Source organism: Pinus tabuliformis, chromosome 9 (assembly GCF_031772625.1).
Source record: "Pinus tabuliformis cultivar Carrire ecotype Pingquan chromosome 9, CPIR1, whole genome shotgun sequence".
Lineage (NCBI taxonomy): Eukaryota > Viridiplantae > Streptophyta > Pinopsida > Pinales > Pinaceae > Pinus > Pinus tabuliformis.
This window is the reverse complement of record NC_142307.1, coordinates 1,871,254,836-1,871,280,251: the sequence shown is the minus strand read 5'-3', so window position 1 is coordinate 1,871,280,251 and position 25,416 is coordinate 1,871,254,836.

Here is a 25,416-nt window from a genome sequence, read left to right as displayed (position 1 = left end):
CTACATGATTTTCGGTGATACACGTTACCGTCGTGGTATCGATACAGTTCTGAGAAGGTGCCTCACCCATGAGGAGGCCGAAAAAGTCCTGAATGATTGCCATTCAGGCGCGTGTGGGGGGCATCAATCCGATTATTCTACAGCGCAAAAAATTTTACGAGCAGGATACTTCTGGCCAACAATGTTCAAAGATTGCATAAATGCAGTCAGAAGTTGCCATGCTTGTCAAATTTTCGATAGCAAAACCAGAAAACCACCCACACCTTTGCAACCAATAGTTGCTGTCGGGCCATTCGCCAAATGGGGCATCGATTTCATGACATGTAACCCCACCTCGACCGGGGGCATGGGTATATCATAGTCGCAGTCGACTATTTTACCAAATGGGCCAAGGCGATGCCTACATTAGATAATACTGGTGAAACAGTTGCCCTTTTCTTTTTCAATCATGTAGTCGCCAGATTCGGTGTCCCACAAGCTATAGTCACAGATCATGGATCGCATTTTCGCAATTACATGATGGTCGAATTAGCTGCCAAACTAGGATTGTCTCACGACAGCTCTACTCCATATTACCCGCAAGCCAACGGACAAGTTGAAGCAATCAACAAAGTCCTGAAACGCATGCTGCAAAGGATGATTGGAGTTCACAAAAGAAGTTGGCACCTAATCCTGTACTCAGCCTTGTGGGCTTACCGAACATCGGTAAGGAATGCAACTGGGTTTACACCTTTCCAACTGGTATATGGCCTAGAAGCAGTCTTACCAATCCAGTGTGAAATCTCATCCCTCAAACTTGCAATTGACCTTCTCCCAGGACTTCAGAAGAGGAGGCTCGTTTCTTAGAACTAATCCAATTGGATGAAACCCGTCGTGATGCCGCTTTGGTTAATGAAGCCCATAAGAAACAAGTCAAGGCGCAGTTCGACAAGAATGTCAAACCCCGTGTCTTCTCAGAAGGTGACTTGGTCTTGCTTTATGACCAAGAATCCGATAAATTGGGGGCAGGTAAATTCAAATCTTTATGGATGGGCCCCTATGTTGTTAAGCGAGTGTTAGCAAAAGGAGCCTACGAGTTAATGGATTATGATGGGATTCCATTGGCATAACCTCGTAATGGGTTGTACCTCAAGCGTTACTATGCGTGATTCAATATAGTAACCTATATGCTTTTGTTATGTTTTTGTTTTCGCTAAAGTATTTTTTTTGTCAAGTAATCCACTTTTTACATTTATTGCAGATGTCAAACCTATTGGAGTCATGTTTTGAATATACCGATGGAGTGAGTCGTAGTTCGCGGAACCTATCTTCCGCGGCCTGGGCCATTTTTGATCCAAGCAGTGAGTTAGTAAGTTTCAGAGGGGTATGTATTGGTCGATCAACGAATAACATCGCTGAATATAGCGTGTTGATAGAACTTCTCTCTGATGCCATCACACATGGTATACGCCGACTGATTGTCAAGCTAGACTCACAACTCGTCATACTACAACTCACTGGTATCTACTCTGTCCGAAATCTAGCTATTTATCACATGTTCCTAAGGGTTAAGATTTCGAAAAGGCAAATTGATTTTATTCAATATCAGCATATTTCCAGAACCTTAAACACATTAACTAACTCATTGGCAAATTATGTGTTAGATAGACATTTTCAACATTTATAAAAAGAAGCATACCATCAATATTTGCATTTGGATCATGTAACTTAACCAAAACAAAACTTTGAAAATCTAAAATATATATATAACTATTTATGGTTTACACATAATGTTCTGTAACCAAGAAAAAATTGGTCAAATGACCCAAAACTCAAAACGCCAGGGGGCACCCTAGTCTAATGGTGCTCGTGATAGCAAGTCACAGCCTGTGCAATCATGCGTAAGAGCCGAGTCCATCGTCTCGGCACACCAGTAGTATGTCACTGCAACCTCAAGGGCAGCTCGTCAATCCTCACATCTGGAATACCGAGAGTGAGGCCCTTGACCTGGTCCTGTAATGCTGCGAGAGTCTCAGCCACATCGAGGTCGTGAAGGATAGCCCTTCCAACAGCCTCTCCTGCTGGGGCGGCAGCTGGCACTCTCAAGCGTACTACTGGTTGAACGGGACCGACATCTGCATGAACACATGAGTTTTGATTAGTCTTGATAGAATAAATCACAAGGACATTATAAAAGAAAAACAATAAACAAGAATATGGTCAAAGAATTTACCGATAGCACCCCACTGTTCGCCAGCCGGCAGTACTAAATCTGGGTCACCCTGGAAGTCCATACCAGCATATGGATACTCAGAATAAACCATCTCCTGACGATCGAACCACCTGAAGAAGGTATCAGAAAAGGAAATCTGAGACTGACCAGCATGCCTAGACATATGGTCGACCCATCTCTGCATACGTGCTTCAGTCGATGAAGGTAAATCGAGTGCAATATACTGCGGCTGCATCAGTGGTATCCTTTTCAAGGCAAAGGTGGTCAAAATAGAACCATACCCAAAGTTCTTCAACCTCCCACTCTTCACCTTGGTCAACTGTTCTTTCATCACAAGAAGTACTGCGTCGCACCAGTTGAACACCTTTGGTTGGAGACATTCCAAGGCATACTGCATATAAGATCGGTTGGCTACATGAAGAGCCGCACCACCAGCCATCCTACCAAAAGTGAACAGAATAGTCCTGAGGGACCTGTCAGTGACATCATGGATGATGATCTTGCCGTCTTTACTCGACTGAGATCCCTCTCTGCAATACCGGCGAGCATAATCTCTCACAGATTCTCCTCCTCAGGCCAAACTTGATAAAGAGATGGGGGCACCCTACCTCGACAAGCCAGTCAAGAAATAGATGTCCACTACAGTCAAGGGGATGGATTTGCCCCTAATCTAGAACACCTGGCTGGTAGGATCCCAAGCATTGAGCAAATACTGCAGCAAGTTGATTTGTTGTCTCATGCTAGAAATGCGGAAAAACTTCAGCAAGCCACAGTTCCGCAGTGTGTTTACTGTAACCGGATCATGTAAAGCAAGCATGTCCTCTTCTTCATGCTCACGTTCTCGCCATGTAATAGTCATCTTGCTCCAAAAATCTCTGAAAACAAATGAGAGAAGAGTTAGATCCTGATTTTGGTGGGAAACAGGGAAAATTTCCATCAAAAACTGTGAAAAAATTTCCTTCCTTGCGCCCATTGCACCTACAATTTTGCTCTGGGTGCGTTGCATGTTAGATGTCCAGCAGATAGGCCAACATCCAACGCACCTTTCGATACACAAGGGGTGCGCTGAAGCCAGGGCAAGTTTTTCAAACCCCAGAGGCTCAAAAAAACCAGGAATCAAGCTCAGAATGCAAAATGGAAAGAATGAAATAAAAGAGCTCAGATTTAGCTCCTACCTGGTCCAGACGGCGCCGAGAATCGTCCACAGAATCTCCTGGAATCAGCTGATGAAAATCAAGGGGGGAAAGCACCTTCAAAGCTCCAACAAACCAAAGTTCAAATGAAATGGTAAAATGAGAGGTAAAAGCACTTTTAATTTACATTTTACGTAATTCAAGTAAAATATTAGTGTTCTAACTCATTTTTCAAACATATATTGTTCATTTCTAACTAGTTTGATGAAGCAATTGAAAATGCAGTACAATCTTTGAAAGAACAAAACTATTTATGGTAAATTCAAGAAATGACCGTTCATTCAAGCAGTTTTAGCACATAGTTCAAGCTCGTTAAAAAATAAACATAAGTCATGAGCAAATGTTTCTCCCCGTGTTTAAGCTCATTAAAAAATGAACTATTTCCTTGTAAATGACCATCGTGAATGTAGTACTTCAGCCGTTAAAGCCTTGGTCGTGTTCTCATCATCACCTCCACTCTGTATTGGCCGATCATTCACCTCCATTTGATTGTTTACCCCTTTTGAGGAACAGCTGCGAAGAGTGATCCCACTAGCCATCCTTGTAACACTACTGTGATTGGAAAATTCCAAACCTTACCTGGAATCAGCTGCTACCCAATTTTATCACTCGTTCCTCAAAAAACGAGTCTCCTTTAAGCTCTTTTCAACTGACTCGTAAAATATGAAAAGATTGCCGATCCATTGGCCTCTCCAGCTCGTTAAAGGGACCGGAAGTGCTATCCCTCCTTTAGATTTTAATCTTTTTGGACCTGAGGGATTATTACACAAAAGATCGAGCACTTGTTTTGTTTGGCTCGTTAAAAGTATCGAAAATTCATCCCTTCTGTATTGTTTTATACTTTTTTGGACTTAAGGGATTAGATGATGAAAAAGGAATTTTGGAGTTTTCTTTACGTTCTTTTTCAAACTCTCTAAAATTGAAAAGGACCAAGTTATCTTTGTCGTTAAACTCGTTAAAACTTAATAGCGACAAACTTGTCCATAGCATACAAGAACGAGTTTCACTATCGCTAGGCTCGTTAAAACATAGCGATGGGTTTGCCCGAAGGGAAAATTATAGAACAAGCATATGTTATCCTCCTCAAGCTTGAAAAAAATAAAGAGGTACTGGTCAGCAATGACTGGGAAAAAATTGGGAAGAAAACTTGAAGAAACTTTGTTGGTAGCAAGTCACTCTTGAACATGACGCTTTCACTCCACATTCAAGTCGGGTTGGGTTGTTTCATTCACCGGTCACATCACCATGGTCCCATCACACCATCCACATTTGGGGTTAATGCTACCGATCCATCACGTCAGTGTCACCGATATGTTCAAGAGAAGTCATTCATAGAATCCACCTGTGTCTCACCCGCTACAATATATTTACACTCCATTCTTTCATGATCGCCACCCTAAACCTTATGTCATCAGATCGTTTTCACCTCCATTAAAATCATTTGCTCCGTTCCGTGTCATTGATGTGGGATTCATTAAGGCCCTCCTGTGATGGATCGCTTCTTGTCGACATCAGCTCATTATCCAAGAATTCGATCTAGGAACACCCTGTTCAGTACTTTGAAGCTTGCATGCCTCAATGGCAAGTTTCTCACTTCCGGCGACAGGTTTACACCAATGACCTTCGACCGAAAGATTTTACGTGGTGTTCGACGCCAAGTCCTTTATTCACACCACGTGAATTGTACTGCAGTACCTTGAGGGTCATTATCATTACCGGTGATTCCTCTCGCGCCTGTTAACGGCTCACATCATTGGCTGGTAATCAGGCGATGTCTTTCCATGTTCGACTCCAGAACATCTCTCACATGGATCGACTTGTACTTCGAGTGAAGATCGAACGAGATTGAAGACCCCAGATCTAGTTTCATCCATCCGGGCTGCGATATATATTCAGGGAAATAAAGACATCAAATGTACATCGTTGCTGCACAGATAATCATCCAATCAAAGGGATGATGGCTCTACCAAAATCATCAGTCTACACTCAGACGATTGTCTGTCTTATGTACATGGAAATGAATTTAGAAAGCTGAGCATGGGAATGTTCGCCTCATCTAGATTATGAAAATATTATGAAGATAATGTATTGTATTGTATCTTATTACAGGTCTCCTCTCAGCTTGAAAGAACTTCGGATCCTCATAATAAAGCATTTCACCCGACATCAAAAGATTAACGACCTCATGCTTTAGGGGGAACTGTTATAGACATTTTTCGGCACTGCAACCCCAAGCATAAAATGTCCATAAACCAAGGGCTCCTAAGTCCCTAAAAGTGTTGTTCTAACCCCTAAAGGAACAAGGTCAACTGATTACAGCTTCTCCCAGAAGTTCTCCATGAAAAACTGCTCAGAACTGGTCAAAACGGGATCATTTCAGCTGCTCCATAGGCAAAGTGCATTGCATCTCACCTAAATACACTGTGTGGGTGCATTGCATTTCAAAAAGCCCTTCTATGGGGTGCGATGGGTGAGAAGTGACAAATGGCAGTGTCATTCCGCGAGGTGGAGAAGCATGGAATCTTCCAGAAACTTCTCCTGTGACACTTTCCTCTCTAAATTCGACCAAGGATGAGTAAGAGATCATCAATCTCCAAGTGTAAGCAAGAACTATCAGAGGGAAGACACTAATCAAATCACAAGCTGACTCATCTCCCTTACAGATATCTATATATGGATCCCTCATCCCAGAGATCCAAAGGCTGGAATTTTGCATATTGTAAGGAATTGTTGTTGGTTTCTTGAGACAACATCAGAGTGTTGGGTGATCTAAACTTTGCATGAGGTGAAGAAGGGCTTACTTGCTGAGAGGATGATGTTGGGTCAGAAAAACTGGTTGTAACTCCCTTGGCTCTTTCTTATTTATCAATAAAAGTTGTTCATGTTTTCCTCCATACTCTTGTGTCATTTATGTTTTATGCATTTGTATGGTCAATTTACATCTGATCCTAGATTGTTTATGATTATAGATCCATGTTCTTGTATAGTTCTGTGATCCTACAGGTACTCTGTGAAGCTGGGCATACAAGGAAGCAAGTAGTGAAAGACTATCAAGAGAGAGAGGAATCGAAGTAGGAGATTAGCGCAAGACAGAGGTTGGTCTTCTTTGTTCTTCTCTCATCTATATTTCATAAAGAAAAAATGAAGGTAGCTTTACTTTGTTTGTTTCTAAGGTAGCCACCACACCTTAGTGGGATAAGCAGTTCTGTGTGGACACTTTTCCCTGTAACACTCCCCTTCCTACTGCGGAGGTGAAATAAAAGATTGAACTAATGATGAAGGTTGATCTATTACCTGTCCCAAAGAACAAAGCACAAAGCAAGCCTGGGAATACAGCTGTAAAAAAGAGTACGTCCATGAGAAGTAAACTTTAGAACACTCCTCTCGATAGTAAAAACACAAGTCTAACCTTTGAAACTTAGATGAGTTTGCATGCTCTTGACTACAATATTGTTGACTATATGAAGAAAACTCATGAAAACATCTCTTTGTTCGAGTTAGCTAAGCTTAAGGGTCAGTAGGATATTCTGTTGTGTGCATTGGGGCAAACATCCATAGATAGCACAACCTTTACCAGTAAGGGAGCAAGCACATCTCCTGGTTCACTCACAATTATGCTCAACACACTCCAGATGGAAGAAGAAAACTTCGTTTTCCCTCCATTCTTTCTCTCATTTGAAATCTTTAACTGCAATGTTCATAATTGTTTGGTTGGCTCTAGTGCATCAACTAACATCATGCCACTCTCCATTTCCAAGAGGATCAATGTGAAATGGAGCAAGACATCTACGCAGATCATCCAACTAGATTGAGCATTCATGCCAGCCATTGGTGAACTACGAGATTTGATCATCTAGTTATCTCATGACGGTCGTGTTCACCAATGCATCAACATTGTCATTGTGGACAAACTGGAAGCATATGGATTACTGCTTAGCAAAGAATGGTCCATCAAGTTGAAATGGTACTTTGCCACAGACTGGTCACACTTATGACTTTCGTACCAGGGAAAAATCATTCAGATCCGGGTATTATCCGAAAGATACATGAAACATAATGTCAGTCTTATCAATGGTGAGAATGAATCGTTGGCTTTCACGGAACTCATGTTCAGAAACTACCTCTTGGAAACAAAACCAGGGTGTTATCTTGCATAGCCAGCTCCAACCCCACCAAGCACGCAGCTGGGTCTCCTTCCTTGCCCAACTGATGGAAATGAAACATGTATAGTACATTGTAACACTAGTAGCAGTAGCAGTAGCAGTAATGGTACTAGTGCATTAAGCAGTCCTTGTACAGACGAGTTTTGGACCATGTATTTTGACGAATCAAAGACACAGGATGGCTCTAGAGCCGGGTGTGTCTTGATAGACCCAAAGTACAGGAAACAATTGATCTCAAACCACTTGGAACTTGAGTGTGCGAACAACACTTCTTAATACGAAGCACTTGTATTGGGCTTGCACAAAGCCATTAGCCTCAATGTTGTTGCACTCAAAGTGGTAGGTGATTCACAAATCGTGGTGCGATAGGTACATAACACCATACACTCTTTGCCACCTCATATCAAAATATATCAACAAGAGTTATGGTCACTGATCTCTAACTTCCAAGATTTCAATATCATTGTTGTGCCAAGAATGCGTAATGCAATTGTTGATGCCTTAGCTAACGCAGCTGCTAGGATGACACTACTTAGGGATAGGTTTATTGTTGAACTTTTGTATAATCCTTATATCCCTGATAGCATAACTAATTTACGTGTTTTTGATGATGATAAACAGATACTATACTCCATGGCCAACACTGATATTTTCAAGTACGCAACGATTGACGAAGATGAGCACGAGTAGTATCTGCAAGCCATAGCTGATGACAAGAAAGGCAACCTCATCCCTGAGGGTGTGGTATGTCTCGAAAAGCTCTATGACTTGCAAAACCGGTTTCAAGGTCCAAGGAACAACAAAACCCACAGCTCCACCATGATGCATGAACAGATTAACTTGGCAACAGAACAAGATTTGAGGCTTGTCAATCTCGGTATGTGTTGCACACTACAGGAGTGGAAAGCCTTTATCCGCTTGTTCAAACAGTACCAGGATGTGTTCATGTGGACATACGATGATCCAAAAACATATGGCACAGAAATAATCCAATATGTGATTCCGATCAAAGAAGGGGTCAAGCAATTTCAGCAGAAGTTGAGAAAAGTACATCCGTCACTTGAACCCCTCATACAGAAATAACTAACTAAGTTGTTGGATGCTCTGATCATTTATAGAGTTCATCATTCTACATGGGTTGCTAACTTAGTTCTTGTATGTAAGAAGTCCTGGGAGATCCACTTATGAGTTGATTTTTGAAACCTAAACTAGGCCACAAACAAAGAAAACTACCCTGTGACGTTGATGAAACACATTCTATAGATAGTATATGGAGCAGAAATGTTTTCTTTGCTCAATGATTTTTTGAGATATAACCAGGTTCTGGTAGCAGAACTTGATAGACTAAAAAATACCTTCCGTACCAAGTGGGGTACATTCAACTACAAAATAATTCCATTTTAGATTGTGAACATAGGTGAAACCTTTCAGTGCACCATGGACATCGCCTTTCAACTTATTAGATAGAGCATACTGGTTTACCTTGAAGATGTGACTGTCTTTTCCAAAATCCGGTCAGACCACATACGCGATCTGAAGAAGATATTCGAGCAATTCCAAAAATACAAAATATCCTTGAATCCCAAGAAGAGTGTATTGGTAGTGTCTGAGGGGAACCTCCTCGGGCACATCATTTCCATAAGTGGGATCAAGGTTTATTCAGAATGAGTTCAAACAATTACACAAATTCCTCACCTAGCCAACAAGAAAGCCATGTAGTCCTTCTTGGGAAAGATAAAAGTCCTCTGGAAGTTCATCTTAGATTATGCACATATAGTGAAACCTATGTAAGACATCATCAAGAAAGACGCAGCCTACAATTGGGGTAAGAAGGAAAATAATTCATTCACCCATATCAAGCAGGTTATAGCAGATGCACCTGCACTTTACAACCCAAACTTTAACAAGTATTTCTTGCTATACACCTTCACCTCCGACAATTTGCTTGTTGCAGTACTCACTCAGAAGGATGAGTTGAACGACGAATGTCCCATCTCCTTCATGAGTAAAAGCATGTAGGGACCTAAACTCAACTACCCCATTGTCAATAAATAAGCATACACAATATACAACGTGGTGAAACGCTTCAGACCCTACTTGTTGAAGAACCATTGCATAGTCTTTGTGCACACCCAATAGTCATATCACTTCCTATTCAATAGGAGCTGGGTGAAAGACGTGCAAATTGGATGACAAACTTGCAAGAATATGATCTTTACATCAAGCCAATTCACACTGTTAAGGCTCATGGTCTCAGTAGACTTGCAACCAAATAATTCCATGCACAAGAGGAAGAAGAAGAGTTTTCTAGTTGGGAGTGAGAAACTCAGATGTATGATGTAGAGTGATCACTGCCCACTTCACATGAAAAATCTTGGTACAAAGATGTGTGCCAGTACCTTGAGCATGGTGCCATGAAATCTCACTTCTCCATGTGACAGAAGAGGGCCTTTCACCTCAAAGCATTATCTTATCAATTGGTGCACATATTTATTTACAGAAATCACAACAAGAGAATTTTTCTCAGGTTCCTAGAGGCACATGATTTAGAGAAGGTCTTGCATGCTTTGAATGACAGACCACTCGGGGGGCCACATCACAGGAAACACCATTGAGCACAAATTCATATGATTTGGTTTATACTAACCTAGATTATTCAAAGATGCACATGTTTATGCCTGCAAGTTCTTGATCTATTAGTGATGCACTAACAGAACACGAAGGTCAGCAACCTCGTTCCACCTTGTTGTAGTGAGAGAACCATTTCAAAATTGGGACTTAGACATCATTGGGGAAACCTTCCCACATTCTTTGAAACAATGCCGCTACATATTGACAACGACATATTACTTCACGTAGTGGATAGAAGAAGTTCCTCTTAAGAAAGTGAATGACCAGGAAGTCATTAGCTTCCTTCAATAGAACATCATCTCATGATTTGGCATTCCAGTATCACTTTTTTTTTACAATGAAACTTACTTTTTGTCTTTAAAGCTTTATGATTTTGCATTGCAATATGGTATCATGCTTAAACACTCAGCTAACTACTACCCTCAAGGAGATAGTCTCGTTGAATCTACAAATAAAAACCTTATTTTCATTATCAAGAAGACCATTTACTCTAAACAGGGAAACTGGCACTCTTCTTTGATGAATGCTTGGTGGTCTGACCATGTAACACCCAAACCCTCTCTAAACACTTCACCATACTTCCCGGTTTATGTGAAAAAAGTGATCCTCCCACCAAACATCTACTTTCCTGCTCTCTAATTATCCTAAGAATCCCAAGGCAAGCCTTGTCTGCTAGTTCAACGTAGGATGGATACAATTCACAAGTGGCAGGAAGAAAGGATAAAAGCAAGGGAGAAAGTCACACTCCACCAAAACCGTATCAAGAGATGGTTTGAAAAGAATTCTCCAGGGAATGCTAACTTTGATGTGGGTGACTTAGTCTTTAAATGGGGCAAATCCCGTGAAGACAAAGAAAAACATATGAAGTTCGTATCCCTGTGGATTGGTCCATATAGTGTTCAATAAAAGCTTAGCCAACACAAATACCATCTGCAATCACTTGGCGGGAGGATTGACAACCTTCCTGTCAATGGCCAAGACTTGAAGCATTATTTTCAGTAAGTCGGGGTTGCGCTTGGCACTATGTACATAGTACTTTTATTGTTGTCTTTTCACTTTTATTTCCTATTTTTTATTCATTTTATTTTGTTTGCTTAATATCATGTTATTTTTGGTTTTTCCAATAATTTCTACCCTCTACTGAGTTCTGCCTTTTGAATGAGTATGTGGCTGAGATCCAAAGAGTCTTATGACATTGCAACACTTGGTCAGTCATGTGTTCGTCTTCTTTTTTCTTGCTTATAATCTTTATTTGATGAAGTCTTGATGGAAATATGAGCCATCTATAAAGGAAGCTCTGGTCCAACCATGAACCTTTTTCCACACTGTAAAACCCCATGCCTATACTCAGTGTTCAGCTTTATGTGTTCAAGCTCATCCAACTAATAGAAACAGAGGGGAAAATCTAAATGAGAAAACCTAAATCATAGGTCTTACATTCTTCTCTGAAGGAAAAAGCTCTTCTTCTCTCAATAAGTCAAGATCTCTCTTCCTCCCCAAAAATAAATAAGTGCCTATGCACAGTCCTCTTTTAAAAGTTACAAAGGCGAAAGAAGAGAAAGGATTCCTGCACAGAGATGTGAAGCATGCAACTCCGTTGGAGTAATGACCAGGCTCACTGGTAGTGGAGAAATGTGTGTGTTCCTACATGACTTTGTCAAGGTACTTTCCAAGCCTGTTGGAAATGGAGCAACACTAGAGATGAACACTTATACTTTGAAAATTTTAAACTCGCGATCCAAACTACCCTTATCGAATTTGAAACGTTATGATCAAGATGAAACTTGTTGTTGTGTTTGACTGAGTTGGAAAAAGGTGAACCATGTTTGTCCATGGGGTAAGTGGGGAAACTGAAGTGACTCATACAATGATTCACTACTCTCTGATAGACTAAGGCCATGTGTTGTTAATGAACCGAAACAGAGAATATGGTAGTTAACCAGTTTGTCGCCAAGTGTTGTAGTGACTGCAACACCCTCCAAAATTTTGGCCTACATCCAATTTCGAAGCCTTCCTTGGTTTTTTCTTGATGATTGCAAACACTTGGGCTCATCCCATGAGCTTGTGTTGAGTCTTTACACCCTCTTTGCTTGACCGTTCATCAGTCGTCTTTTAGCATGTTGGTTGCAATGCCATGCTTGTGGCCTTGTTATGGCTATTTTTAAGGTCTATATTTGTGTGTACAAGTTGTGTTCGCTATGTGAACATCAGTTGAACTCACACACAAAACTGTATGCAATGTCGTGCAAGTTTCATCATGGTTGTTCAATGATCTATCTCAAGTGTCACACTTGTCTCTCTCACCATTTAGTTAGTTACACTAAGAATATGTTGTATTGTTGGTTTGAGGTTTCTTGTCATCAAGCCATATTGAGTGTGTGTTCACAAGGTCATGTATATGAGGTTACTCACTCACACACTTAACCCATTTTCTGAAGATCCGTTGATCGGATCACCAACCATTTTTCTGAAGATCTGTCGATCGAACCACCCTCCATCAATCGGACCTCCACTGAACTGCACTACACAGTCTCGGCCCTTAGTGACCAAGAATTGTTAACCAGAACTGCACAGAGCTTGAGGCTGTCTTCCAGGAAGTCTGCACTACACAATCTCGGAATCAACCAAGCTGACTGTTACCTAGAAAAATGTAGAAGTTTCCCAAGAAGTTATCTCAGTTTGTGCTTCCCACAAGCCTATCCATCAAGCCTCGAACTAGTCAACTAGAGAATTTGACTTAGGCAGTGACCCAGGGATGCACTCATCCTAAAACTTACGTAGAAGTTATCAGGCTACCTGCCTGCACTGACTAGAGAAATCACGTAGACATGAGGGATAGGCACCTGCTGCCTGTCACTGAACTATCTTTGGAAATTGAGTAACTTTTTCAATCAATCCCCCTACCGGCCTGCTTGCCACTCCTGAAAATTGCACATTTTTCATGGATAGTCCACCTACTACCTGCCACCCCGCTCAGCTTGAAAACTATGTATACATGTCCTACATGAATAGCTCCGAGATCTACGGAGTTCTGACTAGAAAGCTCATGCAGCCTGATCCAACCTCCTCTGGAAATATGCACAATTTGCACTACTAGTGCCTTCTGCTACCCACGCTTCCTTCCTTGGAAAAACTCGCAATTCTTCCTCCCAGCTAAGCCAGACCCCGCAGATGTCAATGTTGTCTCAGACTACTCAACCTAGCATCTTAGTGACCTCTGTGAAATTTTTATAGTGACCGGGAACATTGCATCATGTCCTAAAATGTGCTCTATGTAGTTTCAGAGCCTTGTCTTGTCTCCTAGTCACTTGCACCTGAAAACGAAAGATGATGCATCATGGTAGACTAGGGGATTTCTGGATTTGATGTCATCTCATCATGAGTGATTGCAGAGGTAGGATGAGAGATGGCATGATGGAAAATGGGATGAACAAGGAGCGCATGCTAGGATACTTGTTCAGGAATGGATGAACACATGAAGCATGCCAAGTACCAGCAAGGGGGATACATGCACATGCAACATCAAGCGAACACCAAGAGCGTCAAAGACTCCACACACGTTGTCATGCAGAGGTGAAGCTATGACACACCAAGAGCACACTCATCACTCAATAGCACAATAGTTCAACATGGACACCACCATCAGCATGAACATACTAGCAATGTCATGTCGAGTCTTTCATGAGTCGTCTCGGCCACATCACTATTTTGGTCCATACTACTCTAATAAATGTAATGTAACGTGGAAGTCCAAGCGACCCACATACAAAGTTGAAGAGTCATGTCATTTGAAGAGTCATGTAAATCAAACAGTCATGAGGGAAGTCGAAGAGTCCCAAGGGTCAAGTTCACCCTTGGCTATATATACCCCTCATTTATACATGCAAGGGACTTTTCACCTTGGCTTCTCCCACATAGCCTTGAGAGTCTATAGTCTTTTCTTTTAGAAGTGAGCAGTGGCTCCAACGCCTCGCTATTGGGGTTAGTGATGTATGGTGTACAGATGTGTGTTGGAACTTTCACTTAATTTAGAACCCTGTTAACAGGCCAACACATTTTCACACATGTATTATATTTGTTTGTAAGACTATTCTTTGGATGCTTGTAATGCATGTTTCTTTACCCTATACTAAGATAGTTGAACTATTTTGGTTGTTTTAGTGCATATGTTGTTGGAAATGTGTTGTATCAGTTGTTAACATTGTCTCGCCGTTATGGACTACTCCACCGACCACAAGACAGACTCATTCTTGTAAACTTGTTCTAACGATTGTCGCACTCATGTGGATTACTCCGCTAGGTGTTGTACATGCTATTTGTTCACTTTATGCCATGACAAGATGATAATGAAGGAGATGAAGAAGGAGAACCTGCTAGAAGACACCTTTGTAACCATAAAGAAAAGTTGATCAATAAAGAGAAGATAAAGGGACATCAAATTGTGACAACAACTAGAAACAAGATTACATTGAAGACTCCCTATCTTCAAGCCTTATGAAGGAGGAAAGAAAATAACATGCACCATATTTCAAGAATACTCAAAGATAGTAGCAGAAAGAATGACTTGACATTGCCACATCATTATGCATTCCATTTCATCAATGCCTTTACATGTCTCTGTCACACGAAATCTGTCAAGGGTGCGGACACGACTGACCTTCCTAGAAGTCTAAGACATTCTAATGACAAACAAGACAAAATGGAGTGATCTTTCTCTAAATACACCTTTTACAACATGAAAACTACAAGTGTTTAGGCTTACCTTATTCCAAAACGTTGTTGTTGAAGTCCGTTCTTGACGATCCGGATGAGCTCCTCCTTCAAGTCAATTCCTGCAACCACAAACAATCAAACAATTACCAAGCACTTGCATTTCATATAATAAAACATATATTCAACATGCAGACCAAGGAACACATGAAATAACTCATTAACACAAGCTATTGAGAAAATTAAACCAGTTTGTATTAATAACGAAACAAAGAAACTCTTACAACCTGGCCTTGGTGTTGTGCAAGTTCCTCCCAGGGTCCATCAAGGGTTTTCCTCTACTTTGACAAAGCTCACCCTCTCCCAAGTAGAATCAAGTGAAGACAATCTCTCCTCACAAAGGCTCTAATGGAAGACCTAAATCCTGCAGCATTTACCCAAAGAAAATGTATAGCTCCAACCTCCTCTCCTTCTGGCTCAATGCCTTTATTTATAGTGCTGTAAAGAGGTTATTCAGGTCCACTATCAATGGGATCATCCCCCTCTTTGGGTGGGATAGCTCCCTTATTGATGGGATAAGTTCCCCCTTAATAGAGATACATGAACCAACTGGAGGCGCATCCATTTCATCAAACCGACCTCTAGAATGTTCTAGAAGTAACCACAAGTAACTTTTTCAAGATAAAACTCGCGCATTTTGCCTTTTACAGAGGGACGCACCTGTCCCTTAACATACAGAGCGTCCATGGACGCAGATTTTGTGAACATGGTCAGCGTCCCCGCAGGTAAGGCTAGAGAGAACCTGCGACCCCAGAGATAAACATAGTTTTTACAAGACTTTCTCTCTTCTTTGAGTTTGAGATGGATAACAGAGGCATGAGACTTGCCTAAGAGGGTAGCATGACTGTTGATTTGAGCCATACTAACTGTAAGTAGTCAAGGTGACATTTTTTAGTGTAACAGATTGCCCCCTAAAGTGCGAAGCCTGGAATAGAATAGGGTTTTGTAATTCTAGGAAGGGTGAAGCGCTTTATCATTTCAAGGATTGTCTTGTGGATGGCCTGGTTGGAACCTGCAATTTTCAACACAAAATACATGGATAAGATTATATCATCACTGAGGTAGGCATTCCCATACTCAGATTCAAAACTTTAACTAATGGACTAACTATTCTGATACAGGAATGATCTTGCAGTACATCATTTTAATAGACTTTTGTAGACACAGTATGGACGCAGCCATCTGTTTATGATTAGTCTACATAGATAATGAATACAAAACTCCTCGCAGCCTGGATGGTAGAAACTAGATCCAGGGTCTTCACTTCTACTTCCCGAATTGGTACGATTCTAGCCATGTGATTAAATGATTCGATGTCGAACATGTTAGAAACCACTTGATTACCAGTCGATGATGTAAACTGTTAACAAGCGTGAGAGAGACCACCAGTAATGTCAATGGTTCTCAAAGTACCAAGCACAACCCGTGAAATGTGAATAGATGTTTTGATGTCGAACACTTCACGGAATCCTTTGATCGAAAGTCAATGATGTAAACTGACGTCAAAGGCGAGAAACCTGCCATTGATGCATGCAGACTTCAAGGTACTGTCGATTCCTAAGTCATCTTTCTAGATAATGTGTCGATGTCGATAGAAAGCGACCCGTTGCAGGCAAGCCCGCAACACGAAATCATTGTTCAAGTTGAAGAAATGTTGCTGTAAGGACTGACTCAGGGATGGTCAAATGGATGACAAGTATTTTGCAGATGAAAGTTTTGCTTGCAGACCTCTTGAACACATAACGACACAACAGATGGCTTGGTGACGAATAACTCAAAGTTAATCCCCGAAACCCGGTTAAAGACTTTCAAAGTGATTTGGTCAACTGTGAGGTAAAAGATTTCCCAACCCAGGTGAATGAAAAGTGTCGTGTTCAAGAGTGGTAATAAAGTTTCTTCTGAGACAAAAGGTGACAAACAGGTTCATTCTTCTCTCTTTTCCCCCACCATTTCTGGCAAGTACCTCTTTATTTTTAACAAGCTTGAGGAGGATAACATATGCTTGATTATAAGCTCATCCTTCGGACGAGTCCAACCTAGTTTAAATTCGAACCCTAGGAAGGAGTGGTTCGTTCCTGTTTGTAATTGAACAGGTCCTCTACTGTAAAAGTTTTAACGAGCCCAGTATAGGAGAAACTCGGCGTTTTTCAATTTTAGAGAGTCTGAAAAAACTAAAGGAGACTCCACGTTGAACTTTTTCGTATATTTGTGTCCCTCAAGCCCGAAAAAGTATAAAATAATACCTGGGGGAACCGCTTGATCTTGCGACCAAGGAGTACTTTCATAATAGTGTCGTTGACCTGAAAAGTAAAAAGCGATCAAGGACACGTCGTTTTATTTCCTTATCGAGTTTGAAACGACAAAAACCCGGCAATCTTTTCCTGATTTTGCGGTCAGAAAAGAGCTAAAAGGGGACCGTCTTTTAATTCCGTTTTAACGAGTGAAAAAGAAACACTCGGCGATCTTTTCATGTTTTAGGAGTCAGAAAAGGGCTTAAAAGATGACTCTGATATTTTTGTTTGTGAAAAATTACAATTTCCCTCGAAATCCCTTTGTCCTGCACAAAAGCAACACATTACTCATACCTGTTTAAAATAGGCAAAAATACATTCAAAAACATCTTTTCATGGTAAAAAATGAACTAATTCATCCAAAAAACCTATAAAAAGACCTTTTACCATGTCATTTTTACCGTTTCACTGTTGAGGTTGAAAAAGGAGCTTTTGACAAGAAACTTCCCGTGGTCGCTGCGGAAAATCTGACCGTCGGAATCGAACGCCGTCTCATCCAGGTATTTTACACATCCTACTCTGCATTTCTATCCGTTTAGAATCAATTTTTAGGTTTTAGTTTCATTTTTTGGGGGGGTTTTGGTTTTGGAAAGCGCCTCTCGGCGGACGCAGGTGCCCTTCGGGTGACCTGCGTCCCCCGACTTTTTCTCATACGGGAAAACGGTCGGAAGACGCAGCCCGCCTTCAGGCCAGCTGCGTCCGGGCGCCCTGTGCTACAAAGCCGGGGTGCGTCCTTCGAGAAACGCGCATTTCAAAACCCCAACTCTCTCAAAAAACCACCAAAAATTCCCAAATCAATTTCTAATTGCTATTTTTGATATGCAGGGCATTAATCATGTTAGACTGGAGAGAAAGAGAGCATGTAGAGGAAGATGAAGCTGCAATAAATCATCAACCTTCCCTGGATGCCCTAAGAGCATGCGGATTATACAAATATTGGACCATACCGGGCATGAGGGGCCAGGTAAGATTCTTGGAATGGCTGGTTGAGCGATGGAACGTACAAGAACAATGCTTTTACATAGGAGGGCACCAGCTCGAGATAGAGCCCTCGGATGTATACTTTCTCACTGGCTTGCCAAACAGAGGTGAGCAACTCAGTCTTGCGGGGACTAGGCCGGGTGGCCAATCCCTTGATAGTCTCCGCGAGGATTGGTGCACACGTGGGGCTCACCATTCAAAAGGCATAGAGATAAAACACATCACTCTACCGGAACTCAAAGTCATAGCGTTCACGGTTACCAGAATTTGCGGCGCGGCCGCTTTACACATTGCTTCCGGATCCCAAATGCGGATGGCAATTGACTGTTACCAAGGCACCATTTTCAACTGGTGTGAAGCTGTGTCGGCTCATATGAAGAGCCAACTGACCAAGGCAAAGAACGGACGACTAAAGACTTTTGGATATGGGCCTATAGTCGTGAGCTTTGCCTTGGAGAGAATTCCAATGCTGATCCCTCAGCAACTCACTGTTGATATCTTGGGTCCTCGGCAGCCAAAGCTGATACGATGGGTTGCGGTGATGGCCCGGCATCCTGACGAGGGCGCGACAGTAGTTCGATTCTCAGATAGTTATTTTGACTGGTTAGAGGGCCAGCTTTTTGTGATACAGGACTTTCCGTATGCCGGAATGGATTTCAGAGGTGATCCGGACATGGTTCTTCCACAGGGAGAACAATGGGACGACAGAGGTACTTTTTATTTTCACAAGTTTTCTAATTATGTATTTTTTGTATTTTTTATATATATCGTCTCAAAACTAATAGTAAACTTTTTCAAAATGCAGATGTTGGTCCACAGCGTCCAGCCAACCTCCGGCCTTATGATAGACTACATCCAGCTGCACCGGTACCGGCCCCACAGGATGCGACAGCAGAAGTACTAGCTGAGTTGGAGCATGATCTAGAGCGTCTCACGGCAGATATACCTGAGACTACTATGGACGACATTCCTATCAGGCTTCAGCGCTTCGTAGTCGCGGTCCCTGGACCGTTTAGGAGATTTTTGCGTAAGGTAGCCCGCGCAGTGGTGTCGTACAGAGAGCACCACCAGTGATTGACTAGTCACTTTTGTAGTCACATGTGACATTTTTGACTTTTTGTACTATCATTTTGCCGATCATAAGGTGTTTTAAACCTATGATCGAAGACGATGTATATATTTTTTGACACACTTCTATCTATATATATCACTATTACCGGCTTATCTTGTTTAACATATGTGATGAAATGTTTTTAAATTTACTTGCATGATTATCGTAAATGTCTGTCCAACATTCGAGAAGCAATTGCATCTGCTAATGTATTCAAAGACCTTGGAATATGTTGATATTCAATGTAATCAAATTCACGTTCCAAGAGACGCACTCTCAAAAACAACCTTAATAACACAGGATTTCTAATGGCATAAACTCTATTAAGCTGTAATACAACAAGTTCAGAATCTAACCTCACTATCAAACGTCGAATTCCAAATGAAATAGATTCGGATAATAATTCAACCACTGCACTGTATTCTGCAATGTTATTCGTTGTTTGACCGAGGCTTACCCCATGCATAGAAACTAACTCGTCAGAGGGCGAATAGATAACCCAAGCTGCGGAAGAGATATTCCGTGTATTACGACAAGCACCATCAGCAAATCCAATGTATGTTTGGAGAGGCGTCGACATCTACAATATCAAGAGTAAAACCAAGATAAGCCAGAATAATGACGAAAAACCACACTTGCTAAGCTAAGCACACTGACTAAACTAACACACTTGCTAGCTAGAAAGAAAATCTAACCTATCTAAAAATTTCTCCATACCCATCATTTTAAGCATAATACCTCTTTAGGTAAAGTCCATTTCTGGGTTTACCCAAAGAGTCCCCATCAAAATCAACTAACTCATAAGCCCCTTTTGCTAGCTTTCGCTTTACAATGTAGGGCCCATGCCACATGGGAACGAATTTTCCGGCACCTAGCTTATCGTTAGCTTGATCATATAATAGTACTAGGTCTCCTTCCGAAAAACTTCGAGGGGTTACATTTTTATCGTACTGAGCTTTCATTCGTTTCGCGTGAGTCTCGATAGCTAAAGTAGCGTCACGTCGAGTCTCATCTAATTTAGCCAAGTATAATAACCGTTTCTCCTCTTCGGAAGTAGCTGGAAGTAATTCGACAGCCATTTGAAGTGATGGGATTTCGCATTCAATAGGTAACACAGCTTCTAAGCCATAAACTAGCTGGAAAGGGGTGAAACCTGTTGAATTTTTCACTGAAGTTCGATATGCCCATAGCGCCGAAAATAACATGTTATGCCAATTCGTTCGATGGATACCAATGATCCGTCGAATCATGATGACTAGAACTTTGTTGATTGACTCAACCAAACCGTTGGCTTGCGGATAATAAGGAGTAGAGCTATCGTGGCGCAAACCAAGCTGGCTTGTAAGCTCAGTCATCATGACGTTTCGAAAATGGCTCCCATGGTCAGTAATGATTGCTTGTGGGACACCAAACCTAGTTATGATATGATTGAATACGAAAACTGCAGCTGTCTTGCCGCTTGCGTCGAATGTAGGCATCGCCTCGGCCCATTTTGTAAAATAATCAACCGCGAGGATGATATACGCATGCCCCCCGGCCGAGTGAGGGTTACAAGTAATAAAGTCAATGCCCCATTTGGCGAATGGACCAGCGGCAATTATAGGGTGGAGAGGAGCAGGTGGAGCGCGCATCTTTCGATCAAACACTTGACAGTTGTGGCATGTTCTGACAGCAAGGATACAATCTTTAAACATAGACGGCCAGAAATAGCCAGCGCGCAACACCTTCTGAGCTGTGGCATACCCAGACATATGACCGCCACATGCTCCAGAGTGACAATCATTCAAAACTCTCTCAGCCTCTTCGTGAGTTAAACAACGTCGAAAAACTAAGTCTGCCCCCCGGCGATAAAGTGTATCTCCAATAATTCTGTATTGCTGGGATCGAAACCGAATTTTTCGACGGTCTTCCTTGGAAGCTTCAGGCCGAAAGGTTTGGGTTTGGAGATAGATGATTATATCCCCATACCACGGATCTAAAGTGCTAATAAGAAACAAAGATTCGTCCGCAATGGACTCCTCTGCCACAGTCTCTGTGTCAGCACTCGGGAAATCACACATCAATTCCGCAAAAACTAAAGATTTCTTAGACTTGGACTTCTCGAACTCCAAGTCGAACTCTTGCAGGATAACAATCCATTTAGAGTACTTGCCCCCTAGCAGTTGTTTTGTCAAAATATAAATCATAGGGTTGCAATCCGAAATAACTGTAGTCTTGCGGAGAAGAATGTAGTGACGAAAACGCTGGACAGCTTGAACGGCTGCCAGGGCCAATTTCTCCACATGCGAATATTTTAACTCAGTGGGATTTAAGGTTCTACTAAGATAATATATCACATGCTCTGCTTTGAATTCATCTTCTTGAACTAACACCATTCCAATGGTGGAATGCGAAGCTGCGAGGTATAAGAAGTAGTCCTGGTTGTAGTTGGGAGGATGCAATAACGGTGCATGGGTCAACGCGTGTTTTAATGCATCAAAAGATTGTTGGGCAATCTCGTCCCAAAAGAATTGTGCGTTCTGTTTCAACAACCGTGTAAAACCTTTAGTGACCTCGGCGTAGTTTGGGATGAATCGGCGTAAAAAGTTCGCTTTCCCTTGCAAACTTTGGAGTTGGCGCAAACTCGAAGGAGGAGGCAATTTGATGATAGCCTCGACTTTCGAGGGATCGACGCGAATGCCGGCTTTTGAAACAACAAATCCCAGCAATCGACCTGTTTCTATACAGAAAACACACTTGTGGGGATTCAACCGAATTCGATAATGCCTACACCTCATAAAGATTGCTCGTAGGTGGACAAGGTGATCAGCTCGATGTAAAGAATGAGCAGGCAAATCATCGAGATAGGGTTGCACAATGTGCTTGATGTCATGAAATGCATAAGACATCGCCCGTTGAAAAGTAGCGCCGGCATTCTTAAGCCCAAAAGGTAATTTGCAATAAGCAAATGTCCCCCATGGACAAATGAATGCCGTTTTTGGTTGATCGGCAGGTAGAATATTGATTTGATTATAGCCTGAGAAACCATCCATGAAGGAAAACATCTCACTTCCGGCACAATCATCAATAATTTGATCGATATAAGGCGTAGGATAGTTGTCTTTTGGACAAGCTCGATTGATATCCCTATAGTCGATACAGATTCTTATTGTTCCTTGTTTTTTATTGACGGGAACAATATTCGATACCCAATCCGTTAACGGGATCGGATAAATGAAACCTGCTTTCAACAGCTTTTCGACTTCTGCTTTAATCGCAGCCGCTTTTCGAGGGTGAATCTGACGCAACCGTTGCCGAATGGGTTTAGCATCCGGGTAGGTTTTGATTTCATGAACAACAATGGCAGGATCAATTCCCGGCATTTCCTCGTAAGACCAGGCAAACACGTCGCGGAATTCTTGGAATAGGGCCTTGTAAGTTTGGATTTCTTCTTCAGTACATGCGGCACCTATATGAATGTTCTCCTCGATTCCGGGCTTCACTGAAATATCAATGGGAATAGTACGAGAAATATTCCCTAAATTCAGCTCTGAATCAGAATGTTTCGTTGGATCCTGAGCGTCTTTGACATATTCAGCGGTAAAGATAGATGAAAAATCATTTTCAAATGCATCATCCTTAGGTAAAAACGAAGATCTGTGATGGAGATCTTCCCATGGTAGATCATCTACACTTAGGATTTCGCGAAGTTGTTCGTCAGATGACACTTCTTCGGGAAACGTTATCCGTTCTAAGGGTGAGGTGAAAAGTGACTCTTCACTGACCACATTCATTTGGTCGGTTTCGGTTGAATGAAAGTCGGTAAAAGACATAAGAGCTTCATAAGCAATCTCATACGGACTCAACGGCATAACATCACCGAGTGAGTCTAGCTCAGAGTCAGATGGAACATACCAAGGATCATCATAAATAATGTTTTCTGACGTGATCATATGAATTGTTGCAAACGAAGGGTCTGCATTGAGTGGAGGGAGAGGAAAAGTTCCCAGTAAACCGGAATCCTTAACTAAACCTACACCAATGTCCCTATAAGGGATTGTCGTTTTACCAACATGCTGGATAGTTTCTAAAGAGGTTGGGTCGGATGAAAAGTATGTCAGCTGATCAATAGTCACGATCTTACCGTTATGTGGAAACTTAATGACTCTGAAGACCGATGAAACGACCGCTGTCATAGCATATGACCAACTTCGACCCAAAAGAAGGTTGTAGTCTAGAGGGGCATCAACCACTTCCACATCCAGACTAACGGTTTTACCTTCGACCCCTATAGGCAATTCTTGTAGAATACCAAACGGACGGAACCCACGGCCATCAAAGGCCTTAAGGATGGTGGGGGATTGGTTCAACGAAGGAGAACCAAGCGATCTCCAACATTGAATCGACATAATACACGTAGAAGCTCCCTCATCAATCACAGTCCGATGAATAGGCCTGTTTTTGACTATCACTGGAATTTGGAAAGCCATTTGATGGGGGAGACGCGGTGTACTATTTTCTAGATCAAAGATCATTAGGTTCGGGTCCTGAACATCGACAGCTCCAATAGCCGACAAAAGCAATTTTCGTTGCGCTGGACATGATTGCAGCACTTCGAGTGCCGACATTGCTGAAGGTGAAACAGCTAAGTCTTCAACAATGTTGTAATTCTGGGCTGCTCTCGCATGTGGATTGAAAGCAGACCTTCGAAGTACACCCTTGGCGGGCGGCTTAATCACTAAGTCTGGGTTAGGTTTTTCGATCTGTAGTGGATCGGAACCAGGAGCTGAGGTTGATGGGTTAGAGTGAGAAGATTCTGCTTCCTTACCATCAACAGGAGCCTTACTACCATAATCTTGCGATCGAGTCGCAATCCTGACATGAGACATCATCAAAATGGGTTCTTCACTGGCATTCGAAGAAGAACCTATCATCTTATTCTCCTGCTCTGGAAATGGATTTTTTAACACAGCAGGAGTGGGAGAACCTTTGACTATTTTCACTACCTCGGCCCGATGAGGGCAGTCTCTCGTAAAATGATCTTCTTCACAAATAAGACAAGGATATCGAGGTTTGCGTTTTTCGTCATTGGTTTCCGACTTTTCCGTTTTCTCCTTTGGAGCCTTGTCTGCTTTAGCCTTCTTCTTTCCTTTCTTCTTTCCACCGTTTTTTGATTTGGCCGTAGATGACTCTACAGCGTGAATGTCGGCGGTAAGTTCAGGAGGAGAAGACTCTCCTGTCGGAGAATCAGGCAAAGTGATAATTGGAGTATTGGAGGCCTTGGAAGACTTCTTCTTACTCTTCGTAGTCACGATACCAATCATACCATCAGCGGCATGAGATCCCGAAGGAGCAGCAGCGATTTGGTTTGACTTTGGAAGATCCGGAATTTTCTCGTGTAACGTACCCGACTGAGTGTAAACTAAGTCAAGGTATTGTGCCTGAGCAATGACTTGCTCCTCAGTAACTACTCCGGCCTTAGCTACATCTTCAGTAATTCTTGGTAATAATGATTTGACAAACCATTCAGCTAAGATTTGGTCCGGGATAAAAACTTTCACTAATCTCCTTCGACGTCTCCACTCATGGATGTGATCAGAAATGTACGTGGATGTCGATTGTTTTAGCGAAGTTAATAATTCTGTACCATTATCGTATCTGACTGGTAACTGAAAATGAGTTAAGAACGAGGTAGCTAACTGGCTAAAGTTGTAAAAAGAGGCCCGTGGTAACTCAATGTACCACTTGGCTGCGAGACCAATGAGTGTACGCTGGAAAAGACGTAAGCGGATGGAATCATCTGAGATGGAATTTGATGCACACCAGAGGTGGTAAGTCATCACGTGATTAGACGGATCCTCTCCAGACTTACCTTCGAACTTGGGTATATCGCTGGGCAACTTATTTGGCATTGGCGGCCAGAACTGAAGATATTGAATTGGATCGTTCGTTAGGCGCGTCAAGTCGGGTAAATCTAAAGTCGCAATAAACGGTAACTGCCGGTTAGGATCTCTAAAACTCTGAGTCACAATACCAGCCCCAGGAGGAGGATATCCAGGATAACTAGGAACAGGAGTCGCATTTG